This window comes from Theropithecus gelada, chromosome 14, assembly GCF_003255815.1.
Source record: "Theropithecus gelada isolate Dixy chromosome 14, Tgel_1.0, whole genome shotgun sequence".
Lineage (NCBI taxonomy): Eukaryota > Metazoa > Chordata > Mammalia > Primates > Cercopithecidae > Theropithecus > Theropithecus gelada.
The window spans coordinates 114,465,004-114,471,987 of record NC_037682.1 but is presented as its reverse complement, the minus strand read 5'-3'; the positions used below and the strand labels follow the sequence as shown (position 1 = coordinate 114,471,987).

The 6,984-nt window shown below is 46.8% G+C and overlaps 1 pseudogene across 1 annotated transcript; it reads right to left on the bottom strand.

The window, feature by feature from the left end:
- Positions 1–3,786: 3,786 nt before the first annotated feature.
- LOC112606323 lies at positions 3,787–4,909 on the bottom strand (annotated as a pseudogene). Its single transcript, XR_003115624.1, has one exon. The product of XR_003115624.1 is annotated as an SUMO-activating enzyme subunit 1 pseudogene (transcript).
- Between the last annotated feature and the right edge of the window lie 2,075 nt (positions 4,910–6,984).

The window sequence follows — 6,984 nt, the reverse complement described above, 5'->3', positions numbered from 1 at the left end:
CACGTGCCACCATGCCTGGCTAATTTTTGTATTTTTTTGTAGTGTTGGGGTTTCACCACGTTGTCCAGGCTGGTATCAAACTCCTGAGCTCAAGCAATCCATTCACCTCAGCCTCCCAAAGTGCTAGGATTACAGGTATGAGCCACCGTGCCCAGCCTCACTCATGCTCTTTCTGTCTGTTTGAAATATTAGCCACTACCACTGTTCTCCATCACCTCTGCATATCTAAATCCTAATTTGTTCTTACAAAACCCATTCAAATGCCACTCACTCAAGGATGTTTCCCTTGATTTGAGTCTTTCTAAATTAAAAGGCATTTTCTCTTTCTTCTGAATTCCCCTCCTTTTGGCCCTTATTGCTTTTTTTATTGTGTTGTTTATGTGCTGGTCATCAGTCTTTCTCTACATATTTACTTTTAAGCTCCTTGAGAGCAGAGTTCATGTCTAATTAATTTTATGTCTCCAACATCTGGAAAATCAGCCAACAAATATTTATTGAGTACCTACTTGGTTCATGTTTACGTGATTTTAGGCACTCAGCACAAAGTTGTGGAGACTCAGTAAGTGCTTGCTGAATTAATAGTGTTAAATGGCCAGCAGGGACAGTGAAAGTGAGAAAAGAAGATACTACCAAATGTTAGTGAAGACGTGGAAGAACTGGAAATCTCATACTCTGCTGGCCCCTATAATCTTTGCACTCTAGTGTGTTCCAATCACTATTTTTTTTTTTTTTTTTTTTTTGGAGACAGAATCTCTTTCTGTCACCCAGGCTGGAGTGCAGTGGCACGATCTCAGCTCACTGCAAGCTCAGCCTCCCAGGTTCAAGTGATTCTCCTGCCTCTGCTTCCCAAATAGTTGGGACTACAGGTGCATCCCAGCAGGCCCAGCTATTGTTTTTTGTTTGTTTGTTTTTTGTATTTTTAGTAGAGACAGGTTTTTGCCATATTGGCCAGGCTCGTCTTGAACTCCTGATGTCAAGTGATCTGCCCACCTCGGCCTCCCAAAGTGCTGGGATTACAGGTGTGAGCCACCATGCCTGGCCTCCCATCACTATCTTATGTTGCATGGCAAGAGGGATTTTGCAGATGTAATTAAGTTTACTAATCAGTTGATGTTACAATAGGAAGAGTGAGTGGGCCCAATCTAATCCTATGAGCCCTTTAAAAGCTGAGAGTTTTCTTCAGCTGGGGGCAGAAGAGGAAGTCAGAGAGATTCGAAACTCAAGAAGGACCTGATGCATTGTTGCTGATTTAACAATAGAGGGAGCCCCTGGGCCTGAGAGTGGCCTCTGGAAGCTGAGAGCAGCCCTCGGCTAACAGCCTGCCAGAAAATGGAGACCTCAATCCTGTAAACTGCATGGAACAATTCTGGCAACAACCTCAATGGGTTTGGAAGCAGAATCTTCCCTAGAATCTCCCAGTGAGAACCGAGACCAGCTGACACCTTGATTTTGGCCTTGGAAGCAGAGAGACCAGTTGAGCCTGCCTGCACTTTTGACCTGCAGACCTGTGAGATAATAAATGGGTACTGTTTTAACCTACTAAGTTTGTGGTAATTTTCTATGCAACAATTTCAAACCAAATACAGACACTCAAGCAGCTCTGTGGAGGGACGCACAGAGAGAGGAACGGAGGCTCTCGCTGAAAGCCAGCACCAACTTGCTGGCTGTGTGAGTGAACCACCTTGAAAACATGGATCTCTGTCCCCAGTCAAGCCTTCAGATGACTGCAGCCCTGGCTGACATGTTGACCACCACTTCATGAGAAGGTCTGAGCCAGAAACACCCAACCAAGCTGCTTTGGAATTCCTGACTTACATACATCATTAGAGATAAAAATTGATTATCGTTGTTGTGAGCCACTAAGTTTTGGAGTAAATTGTTATGAAGCCATAGATCACTAATAAGTGTTCAGTAAGTGTTTACAGACTGATTGGCCACTCTAGGGCATTAGAGCCAAGCAGGGAAATTTCAGGCACCTCTGATGTCTGGTGTCTCAGAATTCCAACCACACCTGCAGCCCCCTCCTCACTAAGGCAGGTCCTTTACCTAACTACCTTTCCCTCCTGCCCTAAATCCTTGCTGGAATTCCTGCCTGAGGTTTTCAGGGTCTAGACTTGCCTGAGTTGCTCTGAACATGCTTAAGTTTCCTTAGCATAAAAATGAGAGAAGGAGGGTGCAGTGGCTCATGCTCGTAAACCCAGAATTTTGGGAGGCTGAGGCAGGCGGATCACCTGAGGTCAAGAGTTCAAGACCAGCCCGGCCAACATGGTAAAACCCCATCTCTGCTAAAAAAAAAATATATATATATATATATATATATATATATATATAAATTAGCCAGGTGTGGTAGTACACGCCTGTTGTCCCAGCTACTCCAGAGGCTGAGGCAGGAGAATCACTTGAACCCAGGAGGCAGAAGTTTCAATGAGCAGAGATCGCACCACTGCACTCAGCCTGGGCAACAGAGCAAGACTCCATCTCAAAAAGAAAAAACAAAAAGAGAAAGAAAGAAAAAAAAGAAAGAAAAAAGAAAAATGTCTTTCCTAAAATGAGAAAAAACATTTTTACTTCATGAGAGAGTTGTAAATTAAGCAATAGTGGTATGAACACAAAACACAATACAGGCATTAAAAAGATAGAGAAAAGCTCTGTCTAGACAAATGTGGAACACTAACCAAGACTATTAACAATAACAGACAACAGATATATTTTTAAATGAAAAAAGCAAGGTTTAGAACAAGGTGTACACTTGGCTATCACTCTGTTAGGAAAACTCTATTTAGAATATCTCTGGTAATAAAGATTGCCTGTGTTTTTCTTGTTACCTAAGATTGACTTTTTTTTCCCCCTAAAGCAAGTGACTTCATTATCATTCCTTTAAAAATAACCAAGGAAAATTCAGAACATATGTGAAACACAAACAGCTGTGGTTTAGGAGGTAAACAAAGGACCAACACAGCCCTGAAATGCAACAGCCTCTGAATGGCCTGGGCCGCATGGGTGACTGGGGTTGTGTTAAAAGGGCAGGCTTCTCCCTCCTAGCCCGGAAGCCCCAGTAACCTGTCTTGAAAGACAAGCTCTCCTATTAATACGCAACTTGCAGGGTCTTGCCCTAACATCCAAGACTTGGTAACATCTCCTTTCTCCCAAAACCCAGCTGGAACTCAACTAATCCTAAATGAAAACTCAAGAACAGCACACCAGATGCCACCTGTTGTTTGTCAGGGTCTCAAACTCCAATGCATTTGCCTGTGGTGGGTTTCCTCTCTAAGGGCACCTGTCTGAGCTTGGAGCTGCACTTCCACTGGTGCCTCACAGGGCCTGGGCTTACTCTCCATCTGAAGTCACGCTCCTCTCTGCAAGACGTCAGGTGGGGAGTAAGTCCGAGAAGGTGGCAAGAGGCTCCTAAGCAACAGAGCATGCTCGTTCCTGGCAGGCATCACCCACAATACCCCAGAGGGCTGGCGAGGCCATGACAGCATGAGGACAGAGAAGGGGCAGAGGGGTGCTTGGAAGTGCTCTTCACTCAGGGGGGCTGGCAGGCCCGGGATGCCAGGCTGTCTGAACAGTGCTGGAACAAAGACAGCTGCCCTGCGCCCCTTGTCGAGCAGCTGCTGGTGATGGGAAGCAGCATGACGGCACCACCTCCTTCGTCGCAGGAAATGTTTTGTATTGGGCCAATGACTTCAGTTTTCCTTGCCTGGAGATGCCTTCATGAAGCAGGGGGACAGGGAATACAGGCGGGCATGTTGCAATTGGCATCTCCGGGGCTGCCAAGTCTTGGGTTCACTTGGGGCCAAGGCACTCTACAATCCCATTCCCCTTCATGCCATAGAAGAAGAAGAAGTTGTTGTGAGGAGGGTCCCACTGAGACAGGGCTTTCACAATTTCCTGTGCCAAAATCCCTCCAACCACCGCACACACTGGGGCCATCTTGGAGAAGCAGTACCTGACAAAGTCCTAAGGAAGGAGGTCAGGACTAATACCCAGTGAGTCAAGCACATCGTTTCGTATCTGGAGCAACAACTCGGAATCTTCCCCGTATGTATCAGAACTGGGATCTCTTCCTTTTTCTGTGCGGAACTTTGGGAGCACTTGAAGGAGAAAGTGGCCAGAGGTTGTGCGCTTCAGAGTAGCCTTTGCTTTCCCACTACTCCAGTCCACCTCCAGGACTTCTTTAACGGGGCAGAAGACCACCTTCTTTTTGACCATCGTTGTCTCAGAAGAATCAAGTTTTACTCTTGGTATCAGGCCCATCTTCTACTCCTTGGCTAACTTTGGCAACTTTAGTTTTCTCTTCTACAAACTCATGTTCTCCTAGATTGGCAAATGTGTATCCATGGTATCCAAAAACATCTCCTGTAAAGAACTTGATGCTATTTTTGTGACAGATCTGGTCTACTTTAACTATGACATCCCTGGAGCAGCAAGTCAGACACACAGCATCAAAGTGAGTGAAAAATGACTCTGGTTTCTTCTCTATATCCTCAGTGTCCACCTTCACATCCACCATGGGGTTAAGATTCTGAGCTTGCTCCAAAGAGGCTTCAGCCCTGTTTCTGCCAACAGACCCAGTACGAATCAAGAACTGAGCTCCGGGATCTTCTGCTCCGGGATCTTCTGGAGATACCTGTTCGTGATCCAGCATGGGCAGTCCTTTCACTCCAGCCAGGATGAGATTCTTGGCAATTTCAGCCCAGAGTCCTTTCATGCCGACAGGAAGCACCCGGGAGGCCCGCAGCGGTTTCTGGGCCTCCAGTCCCCACAGGCGGATCTGCTGGTCATACTGCGCCAGCCTCCTCCCCGCTGATGCCGCCGCCAGCCTCCTCCTTCTCCACCGTGGCGTCGGCTCTTCCTGCCTCAGCTCCGGTCCCGCTCACGCCAACTGCCCGCCGGCCCCACGCACCGCCAATCCTTTTTTTTTTTTTTTTTTTTTTTGAGATGGAGTCTCGCTTCGTTGCCCAGGCTGGAGTGCAGTGGCACCATCTCGGTTCACTGCAACCTCCGCCTCCCGGGTTCAAGCGATTCTCCTGCCTCAGCCTCCCAAGTAGCTGGGATTATAGGCACGCGCTACCACGCCAGACTAATTTTTGTGTTTTTAGTAGAGACAGGGTTTCACCCTATTGACCAGACTGGTCTTGAGCGCCTGACCTCGTGATCTGCCCGCGTCAGCCTCCCTAAGTGCTGGGACTACAGGCATGAGCCATCATGCTCAGTCTTTTTTTTTTTTTTTTTAATGTAATCTTGCTCTGTTGCCCAGGCTGGAGTGCAGTGGCGAGATCTCGGCTCACTGCAACCTCTGCCTCTTGGGTCCAAGCGATCCTCTTGCCTCAGCCTCCCGAGTAGCTGGAACCACAGGTGAGAGCCACCTCATCTGACTAATTTTTGTATTTTTAATAGAGTCAGGGTTTTGCCATGTTGGCCAGGCTGGTCTCGAACTCCTGACCTCGAGTGATCCACCTGCCTCGGCCTCCCAAAGTGCTGGGGTTACAGGCGTGAGCCACTGCGCCAGACCCAAAATTGCCTTTTGAGAAGAGAATTGGATGGTTGGGGATGGAGAGGAGGGAGAGCTCTTTTTACTGTATAGCTTTTTGTACCTTTTGAATTTGGAACCATGTGTCATGTATTACCTATTAACAATAAATTCCTTCCTTGGATAGAGATTATAGGAGCTGACCACTTTTCAGCTTGCCTACTCCCTTTCCCTAACACATTCACACGCAACCGGAACTCCCTCCATACCCGCCTTCTGTTCCCAAGTATACTTGAACATATGACGAAATGCTCTCCTTACAACCACATGGCTCCAGCATTTGTACAAAGGCAACAGTGCATCTGCTGCACTCACAGACATCCCCACGCACGGAGCCAGCGAGCATACAGTCCTGTGTGTATGTGTGTGCTTGTGTGTACATATATCCATGTGTGCCTTTGACCCAGCCCCTACCCTCTCCCTTTATCTATATCTGTTTCCTGGGTACGTATACCTGGGTGGAGGTCCCTAATTACAAGGTGAAATAGGTTAAAAGTATCCTACTGTAAAGCACTAAATGGGCCTAATTACAAGTGACTGTAAAACTCTAATTATAAGAGGACACATTAGTTGGAAAAAAAAAAAAAAGGAGAAGAAGGCAGACCTGAAAATAAAGGACCTGAGTGACAAATGTAGCCTCCTTAGACTGTTGAGAAAAAAGGGCTTAATTGCCCTTTGATAAAACTGGGGCAGTGGGAAAACAACGGGAGGGGTGGGGAGGGGCCAGCAATCAAAGGAGACTCCTATAGACAAGACCTCTCCCCAGGGAGCTCTCTCCGCCACCCCACCATTTCTCTCATAACTGTCACTTGCCTTCTACTGCTGGTGGGACAAAAGAGGAAGAAGTTGTTACTTGCATCCAGCTTACTCCTTCTTCTACTCTCTGAGCTCCCTCAGGAATCCCAGGTCCTTCGTCCCTTTGCACCTATCAAAATCCATTCTCTCAGGTCCCAGAGGAATGGCCTTGTGAACAGGACACACATTCTGATCCTGACCTAGCTACTCACTAGCTATGTGACATTTGTGAGGCACATACCCTAAGCAAACCTGTTTCCTCAATTCCAAACGGGGCTGGTAACATCTCTTGCAGAGTTGTGAAGATGCACAGAATGGTATATGAGAAAGTGCTTTGTCAATGGGAAATTCTTGCACTGTTAGCCATTAGGGACCGGATTCACTGGACTAGATCGAATGTTCTTGGAAGACAGGAATCATGTCTTAGTCATCTCTGCTTCCAGGTTCCTACCTCTAATAGGGTAGAATCTTAAGAGTCACTCTCACTGTGGGGTAAATGGCAGACCTTAACCACTAGGCTATCTTTCCCTTGGTGTGAACAAATGGACAAAACCTTTGGCAATGGGATGAAACTGTGGTGGCCGTAGCATTAATTCCAATATTTATTGACATTTACTGTGTAGCAGGCACTATCCTAAGCAGTTTATATGTATTCT